Source organism: Gorilla gorilla, chromosome 3, assembly GCF_029281585.2.
Source record: "Gorilla gorilla gorilla isolate KB3781 chromosome 3, NHGRI_mGorGor1-v2.1_pri, whole genome shotgun sequence".
Lineage (NCBI taxonomy): Eukaryota > Metazoa > Chordata > Mammalia > Primates > Hominidae > Gorilla > Gorilla gorilla.
Window position 1 is genome coordinate 40151562 of NC_073227.2, and position 26425 is coordinate 40177986.

At 36.5% G+C, this 26425-nt stretch overlaps 1 long non-coding RNA gene across 2 annotated transcripts in view; it reads left to right on the forward strand.

Moving 5' to 3' along the window:
• Nucleotides 1-26425, forward strand: part of LOC109026545 (uncharacterized) — a 150558-nt gene that overhangs the window by 38964 nt on the left and 85169 nt on the right. The gene's annotated exons all lie outside the window — the stretch shown is intronic.

Consider the following 26425-nt stretch of genomic DNA (forward strand, 5'->3'; position numbering starts at 1 on the left):
TTTGTTTGCATTTGGTTTGCCCTACTAGGCTAACAAATGTGATAGTATTTACTACAATTACATCAACATTTTACAAAATTTTACATGTGCCATGAATAATTTCTTTTAATTTAACACTCCATCTATAATAGAAGTTTAAACTCCTATTGTCACTTCTGAATTCAGATAGAATTCAGTAGGTTAGGAGGATGAGAGGTGCCTGAATTCTAAGACATAGGTGGAGTTAACAAATTGCCAGCCATTATTCCAGAGGTCACAAGATTTGCAACTTACCCAATTCACTATTGTAGAAACTAAAGTTGTCCTTGTGAGATGTCTTTTCCAGAGTTTGCATATTTAATGACCAACTGGCTCTACTTGGACCATTAACTCCGGGTGCAACAGGTCCTGTGACCCTACTCCAAAGCCAACTCAGTGCTTGAAGACCATTTTCCACACCCCTATAATTGCATCCCCGGCCAAACAGCAACACCCATTCACCTAACCACCTGCCCAGCAAACTATTCTTGAAAAACCCCAGCCTCTGAATTTTCAGGGAGATTGATTTGAGTAGTAACTGTCTCCCACGTGGCATGGCTGGTCTCATATCAATTAGATTCTTCATTGCAATGTTGTGGTCTCAGTGAATTGGTTTTGACTGTGCAGTGGGTAGGAAGAACTCACCAGGCAACTACAAAATCTTTCCTTAACCTCTGTGTTTTTATTTAAAAAAACAGTCTTAGTATCACATTTTCAAATATTTGAACTAGTTAACAATTGCTGTAGTTTAAGAGTAGAAGGCAGATCTTGTAATAAATAATTTGAAGTACTTACAGACAAGTTTTGGATTCAGATAGACAGCATGGTGTCTTTTATTTTTGTTCTCTCCTGTGTGACTTCTTCTTAAAGTATGTCTTTATCATATATCACCTCTCTAAGACTTGACTTTTCTTTGTGATTGAAAAAGAATTATTAATTAGGCCATGAAAAGATAAACGGGTTAAGGTATATAAAGAATCTAGCATAGAATATATCTTTAATAAATATTTGCCATGATTATTATTATATCAATGACCTAGATGCTGATCATTATAATTCATGCAAATTCTATTAGAAAACATTCATAAACTCTTGAATATTATTTGAAAACTCACTGAAATAGCTTTGTCCTACTAAGCAGACATATGAGGGCACTCACTTATGCAAGCAATGGCAATTAACCAAGCATTCCAATTCTATTATAGAGTCCTACATCCTTCATCAGAAGTACTGGAGGAGGATATGCTCTCTTGATTTCTAAAAAAAGGCATTCATCCTATGCTTACTTCAGGAGATTGATTGGGTGTGGATGCTTCATTTCCCTTAGAAGAGATCAAATTAACAATTAACTCATTCATAGGTACAAGCAGCCTGAGCTTAAAGGAGTTTTATAAAGTCTTACCTGGTGAAAAATTACAAATCACCATAATAATACACGATGTTAAATAAGGGATTTCCCTGAATTCAGAAAAGCATAATTATAAGTATGTATTTTTAACAGAAATTAGAAAAGTATTGTGGTTTTAAAAGTTTTAAAATTTGTTTTGAAAGTACATTGGCTTCTACAGTATAATTGTAATATAAAATTAAATATATATGAAAAAATTGTCATTTTAGCTTATTAGTGTTGAAAGAAATCACAGCTTTTATTGTTATGTGATAATAAAATTATATTGTAAGTTTTACTATCAGTCAAAACAAATTTCAAATTGAAAAACAAGAGAACGAGAAAAGCAAAAAGAGAAAGAAAGCAAGCTTCTAAAGTTGATAAGAACTAATGAGTGAACTACTCTTCAATGAAATTTGGAGACAAAACTGTCTGCAGCTAAATCTTGATATTTAAATTATAACACAGAGTTAACTTTAAATTGTAATTTTGGTTACGTTCAGATCACATCATTTGCTATGTATTTACAAGATAAAATGATTATTTCAATTTAAAATACTCAAGTTGTCATTTGTGTTAACTTCATTAATTTTTTATTCCTCATAAGCATCCTGTATTGATTGTCCCCTTTATATGTTTAGATTTGTTTCTCCTAATCCTCACTGGGTGAAGTCCCTTCAGTCAATTAAATTTCTAACCCCATTTCTTTGCCAAGAGATTTCCCTCATTCTCTCACATAATTGGCATATTTTTCTCTTTGAGTTGTAAATCATTCCATATCCTTTCTCTCCTCTTAGTATTTTTATTTTGGGATTAATTATACTATTCTAATGATGCTTCCCTGATTTCTTAAGCCTTCAAAGTATTTGACATGTTATAAAGCTGTAAAACCAAATAACTTACTGCTGGCCTCTGCGGTATCTATTTCTCTAGGCTGAATAATGCTCTCAGTGGGATAAAAAGGTGAGCATTGAAGTAGGTCAGGGATTTCCTTACAAATAGTATCACCACTCTATTGCTTCACTATAGAAAATAACAAGACCATGTTTTATCTGATTGTGAAGCCTTTGGCGTCTTTGCTACACTTTTAAGGCTGCAGGCCACAGTGGAATAGGTTGAATTAATCTCTTTAGGTTTAAGCTTATTTATCAAAAAGGAAGAAGGTTGTATGCTAAAGTCTTAGGTCAAGCCCTCTGCTTTCACCACTATCTTCTACCTTCATGTAACTGAGATGTGACTTAATAACATCTTTACACATTGAATAATGCTTTGCTCTGCCTTATGATGGCAGAGCACAGCAAGACATTGTGTAAATGTTGAAAGATATAATATCATTAATCCGGGTATAAATCCAGCAGCAAGAGAGTAGAAAGATATAAGTATACGGGGAATTTGCTGAAAAATAAGATAGATAATTTGTTCAGTTTTTATAATAAAGATACACACATCTATTTTGTATATATGTATATAATGAATATATGTATTGAAAATAAATATAAATTCAGATTTTTAGGTAGAACTATAATTCAGAACTCTTTTTTTTTGAGATGGAGTTTGGCTCTTGTTGCCTAGGGTGCAGTGGTGCCATCACAGCTCATCGCAACTTCCGCCTCCCGGGTTCCAGCGATTCTCCTGCCTCAGCCTCCTGAGTAGCTGGGATTACAGGCATGTGCCACTACGCACGGCTAATTTTGTATTTTCAGTAGAGACGGGGTTTTTCCATGTTGGTCAGGCTGGTCTCAAACACCCGACCTCAGGTGATCTGCCTGCCTTGGCCTCCCAAAGTCCTGGGATTACAGACATGAGCCACTGTGCCTGGCCCATAATTCAGAACTCTTAGATGTAAGATACTGTCTAACCTAAATATATTTTAAAAATTATTAAATACTGTTAAATTATATGTTATCTCTCAGGTCCTTGAGTGAATTTCCATTTGTTCTCTTGGGTAGTTTGGTTCAGATTTCCTAAGTATAGGCAGTGGAAATGAATGGCATATTTGTCAGAGATCTGGTTGTTAATGATAACAAAAGTGGTTGTGGCCTCAGACAAATTTACAAAGTTATCAAGTTTTATTGTTGTAAAACTACCATCTGTTAAGATTCTATCAAGAAAGCACATCCCCTCTCCTTTGTCCCCAAGGCCATCCCCAAATCATCTATTTCTTTGTGTTATTTCCTCCCCTCTTTCCACCTGTGACTTTCTGGAACCATTTATTTTAAACTCACTGCAGGTAGTTTCTATATGTAAAAGTAACAAATAAAAGATAATCCCTGCCTTAGAAAACTAAGACTAATAATGTATATATTCAACAAGAATAATATCTTATCAATTTTTAAGCATAAAATGCTTTTGGGCAATAGAAAACTAAGACTAATAATGTATATATTCAACAAGAATGATATCTTATCAATTTTTAAGCATAAAATGCTTTTGAGTAATAATTAGACTTGTTAAAATGATGTGTAAGAATCAGAAATTATTCACAGAAAGATTGTCAGTTATAAAGATTATTTGGAATCAAGTATGAAGTTTCTAAATATGCAGCTTTTGGGGCCCGGCAAAGGGGGATAGGTGGAATCCCTTAATCAGCATGTTTAACAAGTAATATAGAGAATAATAATAATAAGTAACAACATTGAATGCTTATTAAGAAAGAATGGTACACTGGTTAATCTACTTACCACCATTTCATAGACCCAGATTTAAGCTCTCATATTCATTGGGCAAGTATATTAGCTATGGGAGAAAAGAACCACCAGCTACAGATACCAGGCAGAACTTGCAGAAAGGTATTTTACCAGTAGACTGTTGTTAGAGTAATATGAAATAGCAGCCACCCCTAATCTCCGTGATTTATAACAGCAATGGTTTGTTCTCCTACGTATAGATTGGTCTCATCTGGCCAGCTCTGTTGGACTGCAGTGGCTGGAGCTCCACAGGAGTTTATTTTAGGGGAAAGTCTGAAAGGAGAGCAGCTACTTGGGGTAAGCTCTTAAGTTTTCATAGCGATTGTCAGAGGCTCAAAAGATAAGGGTAACTATACCTTCCTGACAGGTAAGCTACCATCATATTGACTAAGACACTTGAAATGGCCAAGGTCAGTATTAGTAGAGTGGTGTATGTGTCAGATTTAGTCGGGAGACAGAATACATGCTAGTTATTCAAAAATAATTTCATTAAAAGCTTGTTAATGAGGTATAAAGATGTTAGTTAGATAATAGAAAGTTACCACCCTTCTCCCTAAAGGAACAAAGAGAGGAGTTTCAAATAATCAAAATTTATAAATGTAGATGTGGCTTAATTATGGACTGAATTGTGACCTTCCAAAATTTATGGGTTGAATCCCAACACTCTATTGTAACTGTGTTTGGAGATACAACCTTTAAGGAGATAATTAAGATTAAATGAGGTCATAAGGGTGAGGCTTAAATTCAATAGGACTGTGTCCTTATAAGGAAAAAAAGAGACATAAAAAGTGTATGCATACAGAGAAAAGACCATGTGAGGACACAGTAGAAGGTGGCCACCTGCAAGCCAGGAAGAGAGGACCCACCAGAAACCAACCCTGCCATAACCTTGATCTTGGATTCCAGCTTCCATAACTGTGAGCAAATACATGTCAGTTAAGCCACTGAGTCTTTGGTATTTTGTAATGGCCAACTGAGCTGAGGGATACAGGCCCCATGGAGGTGAAATCTAAACTTCAAAGGTGGAGGTCTTACTCATATGAATTCTGAGGAGTAGTTCCTTGGGCGTGTGACACAATTTTTTAGGATGGATAAAAATCATGATAATATAAAAAACAGTTCAATATTTAGTAAAATGGTGTCAAAATTATTCCGTAAAATTGATTTTTTGAGGTTACGTTAGCTGTACTTCTGTTGAAAGCAGAAGTCTCTTCAAAAGTTATTCAACAATAATTTAATTTTAAAAATACATATTACATTTTGTTTTATCCAAATAAACTAAATTGATTGACATAAAAAGCTAGAAAATAAAATAATACAGAAAAAAACATAAAAACATGAACATTTATAAGATTATGTTTTATGTACGGATACCTTATATTCAAATATTGTTAATTCAAAGAATAACAATTAGATATGTATTTTTATTTTTGAAAATAATATTATTGCTTTCTATTTTATTTTATGATATCTAATATTTCTACACATATATGGGGCACATGTGATACATTGCTATATTGCTACATTCATAGAATGTGTAATAACTACATTTATGGTATCCATCACCTTAATTATTTAAAATCTTTACATATTGGGAGCATTTCAAGTCCTCACTTCTAGCTATTTTGGAACATCCAATATATTGTTGTTAACTATAGTCATCCTTTCCACTATAAAACATTAGAACTGATTCCTTTTATATAACTGTGTGTTTGTACCCATTAACTAACACTTCTTCATCCTTCTTCTCCCAATACACAGCCTTTCCAGCATCTTGTATCTATCATTCTACTCTCTACCTCCATGAGATCAAATTTTTAGCTCCCACATATGAGTCAGAACATGCAATATTTGTCTTTCTGTGCTTGGCTTAACATAAATCCCCCCACTTTTATACATGTTGCTGAAAATGACATGATTTCATTCTTTTTAGGACCAAATAGTATTCCACTGTGCATATACACCCCATTTTCTTTATTCATTAGTCCACTGGGCATGTAAATAGGTTCTGTATCTTTGCTATGGTAAATAGTGCTGCAATAGACAGGGTGCAGGTTTCTTTTTAGTATACAGAGATATATCTTCCTTTTTAAGACAAATTGTAATAAAATAGAGATGCAAATTAAATGGAACAGAAAGGAAAAAGTTGTAAAAAATTCAAGCAAAGGGTTTTGCTGGTAACAAATGCATCCAGCCTAAATAATAAAAAGACCAAATTGGAAGATGGAAAGGAAGCTGCCAGAGCACTGACTGCTCTCTGCTGGTGGAATTCTACCAGTGAATTGGTAAGCCACTAAAATAACACAGTCTGCAATAGAAGTCATACAAATAATATTAAATATAATGCAAACAATTGTAAATTTTTGAATAGTTGTAAAAATATGGTTTTAAAATTATCACTATAAAAAATTTACAATCACCAGCATCTACAGCAAATTACAGCCTACATTTGGGAGTCTCAGGAAAGCTTTATTCTATGTGTCCCAAGGTACAGAGCAAACAATTCAGAGAATTGTAAATCATCATGTTAATTGGAGTGAGCTACAAAGAGTTTAAATATTTCACACAAAATCATTTACAAAAACAAGTTCAGATTACATTAGACAATCCTGCCTATAAAAGTTATTTCCTAACCAAATATTTACTCTCAGGGTATGTCCTTGTCTTCCAGCCACTGGCACATCAATGGTTCTTCTCCTGATTCTCCCTCCCTCCTCTTTATTACTTTCTTCTTACCTCACATTCCCGTTGAGAAACAAAAGGAAATTTGCCGATTTTTCTCTTATGAAGCCTTTGCATGATCACTTTCATTACTTTGTTTCCTGCCTACATCCAAATCTCATATTAAGTAAATTATCACGAAATATTTTACAACAAAGAAATTTCCTTACTTAAATTATGATAGTAGGAAGTGGTATGCTGAAACCAGCTCACACAGATTTTGTGGCTGTCTTCCCAACTCTACATTCAGTGATGCCACTTTGGCAGCTTTAAAGCGGTGCCTGTATAGAGAGAAGGAGGGGTGGAGGGAACATTTAGATAATTGAAATGAGTAAATTGGGGCTTCTTCTCTTCCCTGGAGAGTCAATTGTTTTAACATTTCTCAGTGCAGCACTAGAATCAATTGTTTTAACATTTCTCAGTGCAGCAGTAAAGCCATTTATTGTTAGGAAATATTAACAATGATGACAGTACTAGCTAACATTTGAAGTTTATTTGGACTGATATTGTAAACATTTTTATACCTTAAGCCAATTAGTACCAAAAATAATCGTATAGAGTAGGTAGTAGAATTTCCCATATTATGAGGTGATCATACTGAGGTCAGAGATGTTGGAGCTCATTCAAGGTAATCCTTCTAGTAAGTGCTAGTACAGCAGTATAAAAACTGCCTTGGCCAGGCGCGGTGGCTCACGCCTGTAATCCCAGCATTTTGGGAGGCCGAGGCAGACGGATCACGAGGTCAGGAGATCGAGACCATCCTGGCCAACACGGTGAAACCCCGTCTCTACTAAAAATACAAAAAATTAGCCAGGTGTGGTGGCGGGCGCCTGTAGTCCCAACTGCTGGGGAGGCTGAGGCAGGAGAATGGCATGAAGCGGGTAGGTGGAGCTTGCAGTGAGCTGAGATCACGCCACTGCACTCCAGCCTGGGTGACAGAGCAAGACTCCGTCTCCAAACAAAAACAAAAACAAAACAAAACAAAACAAAAAACTGCCTTACCCAGATTCTGAACATGAGCTTAGAATATTAGAAAAATATTAGAAAGGAAAGTCTGGGAGTCGTGAGACCTGAGAATAAGTCCCTGTGTTCCATTTTTGCTCTTTGGCCTTGGGCAATTTGTTTTCTTCAGCCTGAAATGAAGTCTCCTCAACTAAAACTATAGATAAAAATAACTATCTTACAGGATTGTTTGATGAATATTTCAATGAAGTCACAAAGTTTTTCATTAATCTAAAACATATAATGCATTTGTAATATTTAGTTAATACTTAAATAAACAATTTCTTCATTTTCTTTTACTCATTATTCCTGGTTGTATCACTTGAGTTCTCCTTATATAAAAATATGTGATAATTTTGGACACATGAGAAACAGAATTGTCTTATTTTTCAAATATTTTTCCTATTTGCAGTGGGCTTTAGCTCCTCAAACATATGACTACAGTTACCATGTTTTCCTAAATAGCCTCTTTTTAAAAAGAAAATGTGGTTCTTTTTAACTTTTATTTTAAGTTCAGGGGTACAAGTGCAGGTTTTTTACATAGGTAAACTTGTGTTATGGCGTTTGTTGTACAGATTATTTCATAACCCAGATATTAACCCTAGTAGCACCCATTAGTTATTTTCCTGATCCCTTCCTCCACGCTAGCTCCATCCGTGCAAAAAGGCCTGAGTGTGTGTTGTGCCCCACTTCGTGTCCGTGTGTTCTCATCATTTATCTCCCACTTATGAGTGAGAACATGCGATATTTGGTTTTCTGTTCTTGTGTTAATTTTCTAAGGCTAATGGCCTCCAGCTCCATCCATGTCCCTGAAAAGGGCATGATCTCATTCTTTTAGAATTTTAATTTAATTTTAAGTTCCAGGGTGTGCAGGTTTGTTACATAAGTAAACATATGCCATGGTGATTTGCTGTACCCCTCAACCCATCACCTAGGTATTAAGCCCAGCATGCATTAGCTATTTTTTCCTGATGCTCTCTCTCACCCCACCCCCCAACAAGCCCCATTATGTGTTGTTCCCCTCCCTGTATTTATATGTTCACATTGTTCAGCTCCTGCTTATAAGTGAGAATATGTGGTGTTTGGTTTTCTGTTCCTGCATTGGTTTGCTGAGGATTATGGCTTCCAGTTCCATCCATGTTCCTGCAAAGAACATGATCTTGTTCTTTTTTATGGCTGCATAGTATTCCATGGTGTATATGTACCACATTTTCTTTATCCAGTCTGTCATTAATGGATATTTAGGTTGATTCTATTTATTTGCTATTGGAATAGTGCTGCAATGAACATATGCATTAATGAATCTTTATAATAGAATGATTTATATTCATTTGGGTATATACCCAGTTATGGGATTGCTGGGTCAAATGGTATTTCTGGTTCTAGGTCTTTGAGGAATTGCCACACTGTCTTTCACGATGGTTAAACTAATTTACATGTCCGCCAACAGTGTAAAAGTGTTCCTATTTCTCCACAGCCTTGCCAGCATCTGTTGTTTCTTGACTTTTTAGTAATCATCATTCCGACTAGTGTGAGGTGGTATCTGATTGTGGTTTCCATTTGCATTTCCCTAATGATCAGTGATATTGAGGTTTTTATCATTAGAGTGAACCGACAACTTACAGAATGGGAGAAAATTTTTGCGATCTATCTGAAGAAGTTTTAATATCCAGAATCTACAAGATACTTCAACAAATTTAAAGAAAAAAAAAAACACAAAAAACCGCCCCATTAAACGTGGGCAAAAACATGAATAGACACTTCTGGAAAGAAGACATTTAGGGGCCATAAAACATATGATCTTATTCTTTTTTATGGCTGCATAGATTTCATGGTGTATGTGTATCACATTTTCTTTATTCAGTCTATCACTGATGAAAATTTAGGTTGATTTCATGTCTTTGCTATTGTGAAGAGTGCTGTAATGAACATTTGTGTGCATGTGTCTTTATGATAGAATGATTTATATTTCTTTGGGTATATACCCCATAAGAAGATTGCTGGATCAAATAGTATTTCTATCTTTAATTCTTTGAGGAATTGTCATACTGTCTCACACAACAGTTGAGCTAATTTACACTCCCATCAACAGTGTATAAGCGTTCATTTTTCTCCACAACCTCACCAGCATCTGCTATTTTTGACTTTAGTAATAGCCATTCTAAATGGTGTGAGATGGCAGCTCATTGTGATTTTAATTTGCATTTCTCTAATGATCAGTGATGTTTAGCTTTTTTTTTGTTATTTGTTATTCTGCTGTTGTGAGATGACATGTTCTGCATATATCTGTTAGATCCTTTTTGCTTAAAGTGTAGTTTAAATTCCAAAAGTTTTCTTTTTGATTTTCTTTCTGGATATTTTATCCAGTATTGAGAATTGGGCATTAAATTATCATACTATTATTGTATTTCTGTCTATTTCTGCTTTCAGTTTGTTAATATTTTCTTTATATTTTGGTGCTCCAATGCTGTGTGTATTCCAACATATTGATATATTTAAAACTGTTACAGCCTCCTGATTTCAAATTTCTGTATACATAATGACCTTCTTCCCCTCTTGTGATAGTTTTTGACATAAAGTCTATATTGTCTAAAATAATTATAGCTACCCCTGATCATTGTTTATTTCCATTTGCATGGAATACTGGTTTTTTTCTGTCTCTTTACATTTAGCCTATGTGTGTCCTTTAAGCTGAAGTGAGTCTTTTATGGGCAATATATACTTGGGTCTTGTTTTTGTTTTTAAATCTATTCAGTCACTCTGTATCTTTTGATTGAAATTCAAATCCATTTACATTTAAAGTAATTATTGATAGGTAAGGACTTACTATTTCCATCTTAAAAATTGTTTTCCGGTTTTTATGTATCTTTGTATTTTCTAAGTTCCTTAGTCCCTCTATCACTGTTTCTTTTAGATTCAATGATTCATTGATTTTTTTGGTAGCAGTATGCTTTAATTCTTATCTGTTTATATTTTGTATATCTGCTATGATTTTTTGCCTTGTGATTACCATGAGGCTCATATAAAATAGAATATAGTTCTAATAGTCTATTTTAAACTAATGACAACTTAATTTCTATCACATTAAAAAATCCTACACTTTCATTTCCCCCACTTTGTGTTTTTGATATCACAATTTACATCTTTTTAAATATATATCTATGAGCAAGTTATTATAGCTCTTATTATTTTAAGTACTCTTCAATTTTAACCTTTTACTAGAGTTAAAAGTGATTTACATACCATAATTACAGTGTTAAAGAATTCTAAATTTGTCTATATACTTGCATTTACCAGTGAGTTTTATACTTTCATTTGAATTTGTGTTACTAATTATCATGATTATGTTTCAGATTAAATAACTTTCTTTGGCATTTCTTACAAGGCAGGTCTAGTAGTAATGAATTATCTCAGCTTTTTTTCATTTGGGATAATTTTTCTCCTTTATTTCTGATGTACAGCTTTACCAGGTAAATTATTATTGGTTGACTTGTTTTTGTTTTTTTTTCATTTAGTATTTTGAATGTATCGTCCAAATCTTTCCTGGCTTGCCAGGTGAGACATCCACTAGTAGTCTTATAAGAATTCATTTGTACGTGACCAGTCTCTTTTCTCATGCTGCTTTCAAAATTGTCTTTGTCTTTAATTTTTGACAGTTTGATTATAATGTGTCTCAGTGAAGTACTCTTTGTGTTGTGCCTGTTTGGGAATATTTGGGCATCATGTACTTGAATATCTTTATCTCTTTTCATATTTGAGAATTTTTCAATCGTAATTCTTTAAATGAGCTTTTTCATGCTTTACCTCTTCTTTATCTGGAAATCTCATAATTTTTATATTAATTCTGTTGATATTTTCACGTAAATTTGGTAGTCTTTCTTCATTTCTGTTTGTTTTCTTTTTTCTCATTTGATTGGATGATTTCAAGTCATCTGTCTGCAAATTCCTGGATTATTTTTTCTGCTTGATGAAATCATTTGTTGATTACCTCCATTGAATTTTTCATTTAATTCATTATAGTCTTCAGTTCTGGAATTTCTGTTTCCTTCTTTTTTATATAATTTTTGTCTTTGCTGAACATCTTTCTCCATGTTTTTTTCTGATTTCATTGAATTTTCCATCTTTTTTTTTTTTAGCACCCTGAGTTTTTGTATTTTGAATTATTTGTCTGGTACTTCATAAATCCCCATTTATGAGGCCAATTACTGGAAAATTATGGTGTTATTTTGGTGGTATCATGTTTCCTTGAGTTTCAATGTTCCTTGAAGCCTTTCATTTCAATCTTCACATTTTAAGAAGCGATTACTATCTCCTATGCTTTGTGACTGGATTTGGGAAAGAAACACTTTCACCAGTAAGCCCAGCTAGGGATTCTGAGGCTCTCTTGAACCTTTTATATAAATACTCCTGCTCCATACCTCTGTGCCCTCTTGGGGGAGAAAATTCTTAGGATCATATGTCTTTTTTTTAATCCTGCAAAGGCAGGTCAGGGGCTGAGATCTTCCCATTTTTTTTCCCGGTATTGGGGGTACCGGTGGGTCACTTGGAGAAGTTCACAGTTGTATCCCAAGTGACTCATAGACAGGCACCCTGATGGAGTCTGACTAGAGGTTATACTAAATGTGGCTATTTGTTGAGTTCTGAGTTTTGCTTGCTATGAATCCTACCTCTCTTCCCTGCTCCCAGCTTCTCCCAACCACTCATCCATACTGATTACCTCAGTAATCTGGGTGGTGTGAAAAATAAGTGGGTCTCTTGGGCAGTAACTTGAACAGAGTAAGAATCCAGGCACTCACCCACTATACTTTCACTTTCTTCCATGGAAGAAATTGCGGGCTAAAGGGACCTCAATCTCCTTTGGTACTGAGCTGTGCTACCTCGTGGAGGGATGATATGGCTTAAGTGAAACTGTTGTTCTTAACCTTTTCAATGTGTTTATTGTCAGATTTTTTGCTCCAAAGGTGTGCTAGACCTTCTCTTCTGTACTCCTGGACTCCCAGAAAGGTACTTTCATTAGTAGATAGTGGTCAAAATTAGTGCTCCTATGGAAAGACAATGGTAGAAAATTTCTATACCATAATGTTGCTGATGTCACTCTTCCTCACATAGTCTTTTCTTCTTAGTAACATCAGCATTTTAATACAGCATTATTATAAATTTTAGTTCCTTATTAACTGGTGTGTTAACTCTGAAATACTCCAAACTGTTTCTTTTTCAAAAATCATAAAAAGTTTAATGTTTCACCTTTTTTTTTTTTTTTTTGCCCTCTTTTAAGAACTCCTAAAATGTTGGTGGCCCAACAGCTTCTTGGTGGCAGACATTGCTGATATGCTGCTATGACCATAAATTATTTTGGCTCAAGAGTGTGATTAATAATTTACTCTTGCGGTAGTCCTTCAGATTTTATTTTATTAATGTAAGAACACACTTAGAATCATCTCCTGATTCATGCGTAGCTATATCCGTATTCTGCTCAGAATGTTAGGAAATGGATAGTGCTGAATATTTAGGGCCCTACCTTTCAATAGAATCACTGCACACATCAGCATGTCTATATGTCTCCTGTATGACAGATCTTTAAGAACATACGAATTCAAAAGATATATTTTTTTACTCAATGCTTCTAAAAAGATATATAAAATGCATTTGCCTGTTCAACTGTCTCTATAGTGTATCTCCAGGCATATAATTTTTCATCTTATCAAGTGACTTTTACCAATTTGACAGAATCAAACAATTAAGGTAAGCCATAGCTTCAGTTTTGAAAAATAATGCTCTACTTTAGAAGGAATGTATATGGCCCTTTTATTCCAAAATTCTTGTGTTGATTTTTTGGTAGAAGTTTCTAGATAATTAGTTCTAGTTTTACTATACATAGTATCTGTTTGTTTTTCCATAATAATGTCTGCAAAACATTATTAGTTCTTCTAATATGACTATTATAAGATATTCAAAAACAATTTCTCAAGCATTGTATTAAAACCACTGGTATCATTGATGTAATTGTAAGACCCTTAACATTCCTGATTAATTACATTATTTCATTTCACTGAAAATTATTCCCAAACTTTACGGTTTTTTTAACATGTAGAATATAAACTCATGAATAGAGACCATGCCTCTAGATATTATTTTATTTATTATTTTAAATTATTTTAAGTTGGCATAAAAATTTCCATCAGATTATTATGGATAGATCTTATGTAGAATCCAGAATACTCATTTGACATGTGAAAAAAAAACAAAACAAAACAGTAAAACACAGGTTAAAGTGAGTTGCCAAAGTCATAGGTTAATTATTTGTCATTATCTATAGGATAATTTAAGTTTCTTGATTGCAAGTTCATTATGTTTCAATAGCACTAGTGCAATTAAATAAATCATGGAAACCAATCAGAACTAGTTAACACACTCACAAAATCCACATTTACTATGATGCAGCCTTGTTTGAAACTCTATTATAGATACAGCCACAGACACACTAAAAGATATTGTTAATCCCCTTGGTAGTAGCTATAAACTTTTTTTTTCTTTTCTGTCATTGAGTATGTGAATCAAATCTCAGTGTAAGTACTAATATCAGCATACTAATTAAGTGAAGTATAGTAAGTAGAAGAAATCCATCAGGAGGAAGCCAGTGAAATAAATACAGCAGGTAATTAGAAAATGCTTTTTTTAAAAAAAGTCCAAAAAGATAAATAAAGAGGCCTCGTTTGTTGTGGCAGAGCCTAAAACGGTGAAATATTTTGCTCTGATAACACAATCAAGGGTTTAATGCACTTTATATGGGTAATATGGTTTAAAAATAAACAAAATTTAGGTAAAATATGGCAAAGTAAAGAAACTTTTATTCTATTTTTATAATGCATAAGAAATTATAAAAACATTGAATAATCAGGGCAAGAAATGTATTTCCCATGAAACTGGATATAAAACTAACCAAAGCCTCAGATAATGAACTGTAAATTGTCTGTACAGTGGATATATACAATGGGGGATACTGAGATCCTATACTTACAACTTAAGATTTTACGTGTCACATATGTATCCATAAAAGTATATAATATATTGGCTGGGCCCAGTGGCTCACACCTGTAATCCCAGCATTTTGGGAGGCTGAGGCGGGTGGATCATGAAGCCTGGAGTTTAAGACCAGCCTGACCAACATGGTGAATCCCCGTCTCTACTAAAATTACAAAAATTAGCTGGGCGTGGTGGTGCACGCATGTAATCCCAGCCACTCAGGAGGCTGAGGGAGGAGAATTGCTTGAACCTGGGAGGCGGAAGTTGCAGTGAGCTGAGATCGTGCTATTGCAACCCATCCTGGGTGACAGAGCAAGGCTCTGTCTCAAAAAAAAAAAGTATATAATATAGTCTGTAAATATTCATAAATTAAACTATTAATAAAAAATGAGGTTAATAGTATGGATGGATGAAGAAGAATGATTTTTTTTTCAAATTTATTTTTCTGGGTAATAAAATTCTACATACTTTTTGCTATGTGACTTCCAATAGAGTAGACAGAGTATATATCCTCATCACTTTGACTTTGGGTTTAACATGATGCTTGTTTTAATCATTGAATGCTAGCAAATGTGACACTAGCAGGTGCTTTAAATGTAGTTTTGTGGTGGCCATTGCTCTTGTCATAGCTACTTCCTATGCCCCACTCAGATACACCCCTCACTCAGGCTCTTTTGACACACTGTCTTAGGCCACTGTTTTTTTTTTTTTCTCACTCTTTTCACTTTGGAAACCGTTCTCACTTAGCCAGAGTTCAAATACTCTGCACTTCTCACTTTTCATCCAACACTTTCCATCTAATCCATAAACAGGCTACCTAGCTTCCCCATCCTGCACCTTGTTACCCTACTCATGATGCAATATTTCTAACCAATGTGCCCCTCAGCCACTTTCTAGACTACTCTTATTTAGCCCTCAACACCACAATCAGGGCCATGACAGGACCCCTTCCAGCTGTTTGGTGGGACACTAACTTGCTAGACCATTAGTCCTACATAATGACATAATAAATTTTTTAGAAGAAAGGAGAAAAAATAAGGTGGAAATAGCAGGGGAAGAGAAATAGCTATGGTATGGTTTTGAGTAATATTGGGAGGAGACATTTTCTCATATTTTAAAAGATGACACTTAGCATGGTGAATCCAAGACTGAAGTGAGGTCATGGTTCAGAAGTCTAATGCAGCCCTCTAAAAGAGACATGATAATGCCGTGGATAGTGTGTTAATATGAAGATGCGAGTAGGTTATGGTTTCTGAACATCTTTTGAAGGAGAAGACAATAGTATTAGCTGATGGGGTTTGAAAGAAAGAGAGCAGAAAGAAAGTATTTTCAGTGTCTTAAAAACGTGGATGTTTACAATTGCTATTTACTGACATGGCAACCGTCAAAGGAAAATTAGTTTTGAGAGAAATTTCAAGAACTGGTTTTGAATATATTAAATCTTTCAAGTGTATTTTGTATTTCAGAAGAGCTGTCGATTGTACAGAGGAATATGTAAGACTGAAGATTAGAAATAGCCCAGAGCTTAAATTATAAATTAAAAATAAAATTACCTCTATTCAACTTCACTTGAAACAATGGGTATGTTCATGTAATATAAAAAATGACTAAAGACAATACAGAAGACAGATAAAATATAGTAACTAGAATATTATGAGAAGAAAAAAATACAAAAGCTGCTAGAAATATGTTTAAGTGCTGTATTGTCTGTATTTGTCTGTTCTCACAGTGCTGTAAAGAACTACCTGAGAAAGGGTATTTTACAAAGAAAAGAGGTTTAATCAGTTCATGGTTCTGTAGTCTGTATAGGCTTCTGGGGAGGCCTCAGGAAACTTGCAATCATGGTAGAAGGCAAAAGAAAAGCATATCTTCACATGGCCAGCAGGAAAGAGAAAGAAAGCAAAATGAGAGGTGGTACACACATTCAAACAACCAGATATTGTGACAACTCTATTATGAGACAGAACTAGGGAGATGGTGCTAAACCATTAGAAACTACCCCCATAATCCAATCATCTCCTACCAGGCCCCATATCCAAAATTGGGAATTATAATTCAACATGATATTTTGGTGGGGACAGAGCCAAACCATATTATTCCAACCCCAGTCTCTCCTAAATCTCATGTTCTTCTCACATTTCAAAACACAATCATACCTTCCCAACAGTCTCCCAAAGTCTTAACACATTCCAGGATTAACTTAAAAGTCCAAGTCCAAAGACTCGTCTGAGACAAGGAAAGTCCCTTTTACCTGTGAGCCTGTAAAATCGAAAACAAAGTAGTTACTTTCAAGATACAATGGGGGCACAGGTGTTGGGTTAATGCTCCTGTTCCAAAAAGGGAGAAATTGGCAAAGCAAAGGGGCTGCAGGCCAAATGCAAATCTGAAAACCAGCAGGGCAGTCATTAGATCTTAAAGCTCCAAAATAATCTCCTTTGAGTCCATGTCTCACATCCAGGGCATGCTGACGCAAGGGGTGAACTTCCACAGCCTTGTTCAGCTCTATCTCTGTGGCTCTGAAGAGTACAGTCCCTGCAGTTGCTTTCATTGGCTGGCACTGCATGTATGTGTCTTTTCCAGGCACACGGTACAGACTGTAGGTGAATCTACCATTCTGGAGTCTGGAGGATGGTGGCTCTCTTCTCATAGCTCCACTAGGAAGTTCCTCAGTGGGGACTCATGTAGGGGGCTTCAATTCCACATTTCCTTTCACATTGCCCTACTAGAGATTCTCCTGAGGGCTCCACTCCTGCAGCAAACTTCTGCTTGAACCTCCATGTGTTTTCATATATCCTCTGAAATCTAAACAGAGGCTCCAAAGCCTCAATTCTTACCCTCTTCACACCTGCAGGCTTATCACCACGTGGAAGTTGCCAAGCCATTTTACACCTTGCACCCTCTGGAGCAGCAACCTGAGACATTGTATTTGGGGACCTTTTAGCCATGGCAGGAGCTGGAGTGGCTGGGATTCTGGGCATCATGTTCCAAGGTTATGCAGAGCGAGAGACCTGGGCCTGTCCCACAAAGCCACGTTTTCCTTCTAGGCCTACGAGCCCATGATGAGAGGGGCTGTTTTAAAGGTCTCTGAAATACTTTGGAGAAATTTTCCTCGTTGTCTTGGCTATTAACATTTGGCTCCTCTTTACTTACGCAATTTTCTGTAGCCTGCTTATATTTTTCCCTAGAACATGTTTTTTTTCTTTTTTTACCATATGGTTAGGCTGCAAATTTTCCAAACTTTTATACTCTGCTTCCCTTTTAAATATACATTCCAGGCCAGGCATGGTGGCTCACACCTGTAATCCCAGCACTTTGGGAGGCCAAGGCTGGTGGATCATGAGGTCAGGAGTTTAAAACCAGTCTGACCAACATGGTGAAAGCCCTTCTCTACTAAAAATACAAAAATTAGCTGGGCTCGGTGGCGCATGCCTGTAATCCCAGCTACTCAGGAGGCTGAGGCAGGAGAACTAAAAAAAAATTATATAAATATATATATTATATATATTTTTTATGTGTGTGTATACATATATATTATATATATATATTATATATATATTCCAGTTCCAAGTAATCTCTTTGTTCACACATGTGAGCATATACTGTTGGAAGCAGCCAGGCCTCATCTCAAATGTTTTATTTCTTAGAAATTTCTTTCGCCAGATAACCCAAATTATCACTCACAAGTTCAAAGTTCCACAGATCTCTAGAGCAGGGGCACAATGCTGCAAGTCTTTTTGGTAAAGGATAGCAAGAGAGACCTTTACTACAGTTCCACATAAATTCCTCATATCCGTCTGAGACCACTTCAGCCTGGACTTCATTGTATATATCACTATCAGCACTTTGGTTACAACAATTAAATGTCTTTAAAAAGTTTCAAACTTTCCCTCATCTTTCTGTCTTCTTCTGAGCCCTCCAAACTGTTCCAACTTCTGCCTGTTACCCAGTTCCAAAGTTACTTTCACATTTTCAGAAATATTTATAGCAATTGTCCACTCCCTATACCAATTTTCTGTATTAGTCTGTTCTCACATTGCTATGAACTAACTGAAACTGGGTTAATTTATTTAAAAAGGCTTAATTGGCTCATTGTACTGGGGCTGTACAAGCTTCTGCTTCTGGGTAAGCCTCAGGAAACTTACAATCATGGTTGAAGGTGAAAGGGAAACAAGTACATATTCACATGGCCATCAGGAGAGAGAGAGAGTAAAGGGGGAGGTGCTACACATATTCAAACAACCAGATCTTATGAGAACTCCACCAAAAGCCAGCACTAGGGAGATGGTGATAAACCATTAAAACCACCCCCCCGCAATAAGCCAGTCACCTCCCATGAGGCCCCACCTCCAACCTTGAGAATTACAATTAAACAGGAGATTTTGGTGGAGATACAGAGACACACCATATCAAATCCAGATGATTTTCCTGCTAAATGTTTTCAAATTTAATAAAGAAATAATTCTGATGTTATTCAAAATATTTAAGAGCACAAAAAAAATCACAAAAGATTCAAGATAGTTTTTGGATTCAAACTTTGTATAGAGACCAAAATTCGTAAAAAGTAGCCCAATTAACACACAACAATTGACATAAACTCAGATTACTAATGAATATAACACAAAAGTCTTATTAAAATTTTGCCAATTTTCATTCAGAAATTCCATACATATATAAATATATAAATGTAAATATATATCACATAATCCAAAAGTTATTCATGGTTATGAATGTATAAATATTATTGACTCTATCAATAAATAATAAAAGAAAAATCAATACATCCTAAAAACTATAATTTTTTGGTTTTTTAATCAGGAATTAATGCTGAATTTTATTTAACAAATCAAAAACGGATATGTATTTAACATGATAAATATACATAGAATTATTACATGGATATAGAGCTATAAATATTTAAAAGGCAGCTGCATTCTAAATGGGAAACCACTAAAGCTAGTAATTTTCATAGTGTAGGACAGTACAAGGATATCTACTCCGATCTTTATCATTTAACATTATTCTAAGATACTAGTCAAGACATTTTGAGGGGAAGAGTAAATATCATATATAAATATTTCAGAGAAAAAAGCAAAATTGTCATTGGCAGAAGAAAATTGATAACTGAAAAATAAAAAAATGAGAAAATTCTTTAAAAATATGAGAATTCAGTAATTACATTACTACATAAAATCAATTCATTGTCAATAACTATTTTTAAAGTCATCTAAAAACTGAAAGAGAAGAAAAGAGTTTTAATTTTCTTACAATGAAGGTAAAAGGCTCAGGAATATGCATGGGGTGTAAGTGAAAATGAATTTACAACTCCATTGAAAGACAGAAAAAATGAATGTAGAAGTCATAAGGAACAAGATTAATACATTTAATTATATAAAATGCATGGTTCTTTAATTATATAAAATGCATAGATAAGTTGCTAAGATATTGCAAACTGGTAATATATTTTCAGTTCATATGACAAAGTGCTAATTTCTTAAAACACAAAGTACTTTAAGATTAATAACACAATATAAAAAAATAGAAAAAAATATAAGTAGGTCATATAATTATATCAAATGTACCAACCATTTAAAAAACTAGTTTTATGCACATATGGTGTAAGTTATATTGTCTAGTTAATAGTGTTGTACAAAGGCAATTTTCTAATTTTGCTGATGTACTTGCACAGATAACATTTGTGTAAGATGCTGTCATTGGGAAAAGCTGAATGAAGAGTACACTAAAACTTTCTGTACTATTTTTGCAAATTGAAAGTTCATAATAATTCCTATTTTAAGAGTTTTAAAAATCTAACATGCTGTCACATAGAATGATAAGTAATGTAATTTAGAGCATAAAATAGTCTCTCTACCTCTGTGTGTGTGTGTGTGTGTGTGTGTGTGTATATATATATATATATTTATAGTATTAGTCTGTTCTCATGCTACTAATAAAGACATACTGGAGACTAGGTAACTTATAAAGGAAAGAGGGTTAATTGACTCACAATTGGGCATGGCTTGGGAGGCCTCAGGACACTTATGGCAGAATGAGAAGAAAACATGTTGTTCTTCACGTGTTGGCAAGAGAGCGAAGTGCAGAGCATAGGTGGGGAAAATTATTTTATAAAACCATCAGATCTCATGAGAACTCATTCACTACCATGAGAACAGCATGGAGGTAACTGCCCCTATGATTCAATGACCTCCAACTAGGTCCCTTCCAAGACACGTGGGGATTATGAGAACTACAATTCAAGATAAGATTCGGGCGGGGACACAACCAAACCATATCATTCTGCCCCCGACCCCTCCCAAATCTTATGTCCTCACAGTTCAAAACACAATCATGGCCTTCAACAGTAACTCATTCCAGCATTAACTCAAAAGTCCAGTTCCAAAGTCTCATCTGAGACAAGGTGAATCTCTTCTGCCTATAAGCCTGTAAAATCAAAAGCAAGTTAGTTACCTCCTAGATACAATGGAAGGACAGTCATTGGGTACATACACCCATTATACATGGAAGAAATTGACCAAAACAGAGGAGCTACCAGTCCCATGCAACTCCAAAATCCAATGAGGCAGTAATTAAGTCTTTAAGCTCTGAAATAATCTCCTTTTCCTCCATGTCTCACATCCAGGACATGCTGATGCAAGACATAGGCTCCCACAGTGAGCAGCTCTGCCTTTGTGGCTTTACAGGGTACAGCTTCCCTTCTTGCTGCTTTCACGAGCTGGCATTGAGTGTCTGCAGCTTTTTCAGGGTCATGGTGCAAGCTGTTGGTGGATCTACCATTCTGGGGTCTGGAATATGGTGGCCTTCTCCTCTCAGCTCCACTAGGCAGTGCCCCAGTGAGGACTCTGTGTGGGGGCTCCAACCCCACATTACCTTATACATTGCCCTAGCAAAGATTCTCCATGAGGGTTCCATCCCTGCAGCAAACTTTTGCCCTGACTTCAAGTGTTTTTATACATTCTCTGAAATCTAGGTGGAGGTTCCCAAACTTCAATTCTTGACATCTGTGCATTCACAGGCTCAATATGACGTGGAAGCTCCCAAGTTTGGGGCTTGCATCCTCTGAAGCCGTGGCCCAAGCTATACCTTGGCCCCTTTTAGCAACATCTGGAGCAACTGGGATGCAGGGCAACAAGTCCCTAGGCTGCACACAGCAGGGGGTCCCTGGGCCTTGCCCACCAAACCATTTTTTTCTCTTACACCTCCAGGTCTGTGATGGGAAGGGCTGCCACAGAGGTCTCTGACATGTCCTGGAGACATTTTCCCTATTTTCTTGGCAATTAACATTCATCTTCTCATTAGTATGCAGTGGGCTTGAATTTATCCCCAGAAAATGAGATTTTCTTTTTTATGGCATTGTCAGGCTGCAAGTTTTCCAAATTTTTATGCTCTGACTCCTCTTGAATGCTTTGCCACTTAGAAATTTCTTCTGGCAGATACTCTAAATCATCTCTCTCAAATTCAAAGCTCCACAGATCTCTACAACAGGTGCAAAATGCCACCAGTTTCTTTGCATAGCAAGAGTGACCTTTACTCCAGTTCAGAACAAGTTCCTCACCTCCAATGAGACCACCTCAGCCTGGACCTTATTGTCCATATCACTATCAGCATTTTGGTCAAAGCCATTCAACAAGTCTCTAAAAATTTCCAAACTTTCCCATTTTTTTTCCTGTCTTCTGAGCCCGCTAAGGTTCTAGAAAGTTTCAAGGTTTCTAATATTTTTCTGTCTTCTTCTGAGCTCTCCAAACTGTTCCAAGCTTTCCCTGTTACCCAGTTCCAAAGTCACTTGCACTTTTTGGGATAACTTTACAGCAACATCCCACTCTACTGGTACCAATTTATTGTATTAGTCAGTTCTCACACTGCTAATGAAGACATACCAGAGACTGGGTAATTTATAAAGGAAAGAGATTTAATTGACTCACAGTTTATCATGGCTATGTTAACGATGGAGGGCTTCCAGGTTCTTGGCATCTTGAACAAAGAATTGGACAAAACGCACGAAAAGGAAGGAATGAAGGGTTTTAGTGAAAATGAAAGTACACTCCACAGTGTGGGAGCAGGCCTGAGCATAGTACCTCAAAGGCCCCATTACAGAATTTTGGGGAGTTTAAATACCCCCTAGAGGATTCCATTGGTTACTTTGGGTATGCCCTATGTAAATGGAGAGAATGAAGTAAAGTTACAAAGATATTTATGGCATATACCCTATGGCGAGGATATTTCCTGTTATAGCTTAAGTGTGAATTGGCCTTATGTTCCCTGCCTCCAAACCCTATTTTCCTGCCTCAGCTGGGGAGGCCTTAGGAAACTTTCAATCATGGCAGAAGGGGAAGCAAACACATCATTCTTCAGATGGCAGCAAGGAGAGAAGTTCAGAGTGAAGTGGGGAAAAGGCCCTTATAAAACCCTAAGGTCTTGTGAGAACTCAGTATCATGAGAACAGCATGCAGGTTAACTGTCCCGATGATTCAGTTACCTCTCAGCAGTCCATCCCACGACACATGAGGATTATGGGAACTACAATTCAAGATGAGGTTTGTGTAGGGACACAACAAAACCCCCATATAATATATACACACACTATATGTATACACATATATATACACACACACATATATATACATATATATACACACATATATATACACACACACACATATATACATATACACACACACACATCTATATATGTATACCATTACTGTTTTGGACCATCTGTGGTAAACCAATCCTTTGGATGATAATAAAGGTTAAAAATGCTTATTTCAAAACTGAAAGCTGCATTAGGATTCTCCAGAGGGACAGAACTAATAGGGTATGCGTATATATGAGAGGGAATTTATTAAGGAGAATTGACTCACACAATCGTAAGGTGAAGTCCCAGGATAGGCTGCCTGCAAGCTGAGGTGGTAGACAGCCATAATGGCTCAGTCTAAATCGAAAAGCCTTAGAAGTATGGAAGCTCACAGTGCAGCCTTCAGTCTGCATCTGAATTCCCAAGAGCCCCTGGCAAATCAGTGGTGTAAGTCTAGGGTTTAAAGGCCAAAGAACCTGGAGTCTAATGTTCAGGGGCAGGAAGCATACAGCATGGGAGAATGATGAAAGCCAGAAGACTCAGCAAGCCAGCTTATTCCTTCTTCCACCTGCCTTGTTCTAGCTTGCCTGGCAGCCAATTTGATGGAGCCCACCCACAATGAGGATGGGTCTGCCTCTCCCAGTCCACTAATTCAAATGTTAATCTCCTCTGGCAACACCCCCACAGACACACCCAGAAACAATACTTTACCAGCTCTCTAGGCATCCTTCAATCCAATGAAGTTGACACTTAATATTAAACATCACAAGTCCACCTGTTGTCAACCTGAACCCCTATACATCTGAAATCATACTTAACCTTCAAATAAGAAAATAAGGTTGTAATTACACCTAACATCATATAGCTATCCTTCGTATAATCAGAAGCACATTAATTCTTAACCTAAATGCTGTTGCATAATGTTAACAACACTTAAATGAGGATATAAAGTTAATAAATTTTCTGTCACATGATAAAGAAAAAAGAAAAGAAAATGAAGTTTTTTTTAGTATAAGTGTATACATGCACAAACATATTTTTAACAATATAAAGAGGAAATACTCATAAAAATTACACTCCTCATTTCTGCAACTGGTCACATGGTCACAGCTGGTATTGATAACTACCTTTTTCTACTACTCATTCTGTATTCCCTTTGCCTTTAGCAAGCACCTCAACAGGTCATGGTTTTTTACCTGTTGGAGTGACTCAAATCTTCATTCCTGAAAAGTCTGAGCCACTTGTAGCCCTGCCTGAATTGGGTCTTTGTAGTTTTTCATTGACCTTAATTACAGGGCATGGTAACCTAAGAGATGCCCTAAGGGATCTCATGTATTTTACAGTTACTCTTTCTCACTCCTGTTGTGTGAGTAGTAGACTGGTTTCATCTTGATAGTTCAGGGCTATCACCCCAGCCAACAATGTAACTCCATTCTTAGCCTGTTGACTTAGAGGTAGGAGGAGCCCAAAGTGGCCAGGTGGCAATCTTAACTTCCAGTTTAATGGAATCATTGTTGTGTCTCCTGGTGGCAGCATTCTTCCCTCTGGAACTAAGACCTCTAGGCCAGCAGAACATGATGTTAGAGGAACAAAAAGCCAAAATTTTGCTAGTGGGTCAATAAGGATAATAGTGGGGTGGTGCCACTTCCACTTCCAGCCCTTGATTCCTGGACCAGTAAATCCTGGCTATGGAAGAAACAATATCATATATTGGACACTGATTCAGAGTATACACAGCCTTCTGGAAAACTTTGCCTCAGCCCTGCAAAGTATTGTCATCTAATTGGCATTGAAATTTTGACTTCAAGAGGCTATTCTATCATTCTGTCAATCCTATCAAGCTGCCTCAGGATGATAGGGAACATGGTAAGACCAGTGAATTTAATAAGCATGAGCCCACTGCCACATTTCTTTAGCTATAAAGTGAGTGCCTTTGTCAGAGGCAATGCTGTGTGGAATGCTGTGATGGTGGATAAGGCATTCTGTGAGTGCACAGATCATAGCCTTGGCAGAAGAATTGCATGCAGGATAGGCAAACCCATATCTAGAATAAGTGTCTATTCCAGTGAGGAAAAATCACTGCCCATACCATGATGGAAGAGGCCCAATATAATCAACTTGCCACCAAGTAGCTGGCTGATCACCTCAAGGAATGATGTTATATTGAGGGCTCAGCGTTGGACTCTGCTGCTGGCAAATTGGGCACTCAGCAGTAGCCATAGCCAGGTGAGCCTTGGTGAGTGGAATTCTATGTTGTTGAGCCCATGTATAACCTCCATCCCTGCCACCATGGCCACTTTGTTCATGAGCTCGTTGGGCGATGACAGGGGTGTCTGGAGAAAGAGGCTGAGTGGTGTCCACAGAATGAGTCATTCTATACACTTGATTATTACAATTCTCCTCTGCTGAGGTCACCCTTTGTTGAGTATTCACACGGAACACAAATATCTTCAGTTTTTGACCACTCAGAGAGGTCCATCTATATACCTCTTTCCCAAATTTCTTTGTGTCACCAATTTTCCAATCATGCTTCTTCCAAGTCCTTGACCAACCAGCCAAACCATTTGCTACAGCCACATTTGGCCATTTCTCCTTCCAAGCAAAGTGCACAACCAGGTGCACTGCCCAGTTCTGCCCACTGGGAAGATTTCTCCTCACCACTGTCCTTCAAGGATGTCCTAGAAAGGGGCTGCAGTGCCACAGCTGTCCACTTTTGGGTGGTGCCTGCGTATCATGTAGAACCATCTGTAAACCAGGCCCCAGTCTTCTGTTCCTCTGTCAGTTGATCAGAGGGAAGTCTCCATGAAGCCATCCATGCAGGATGGGAGAGAAAAGGCAGGGTGGCAGAAGTGGGGACCATGGGCATTTGAGCCACTTTCTCATGTAACTTACTTGTGCCTTCAGGACTTGCTTGAGCTTGATTACGTATATACCACTTGCATCTGATGATGGAATGCTGCTGTGCATCCCCAACTTTATGGCCAGATGGGTCAGAAA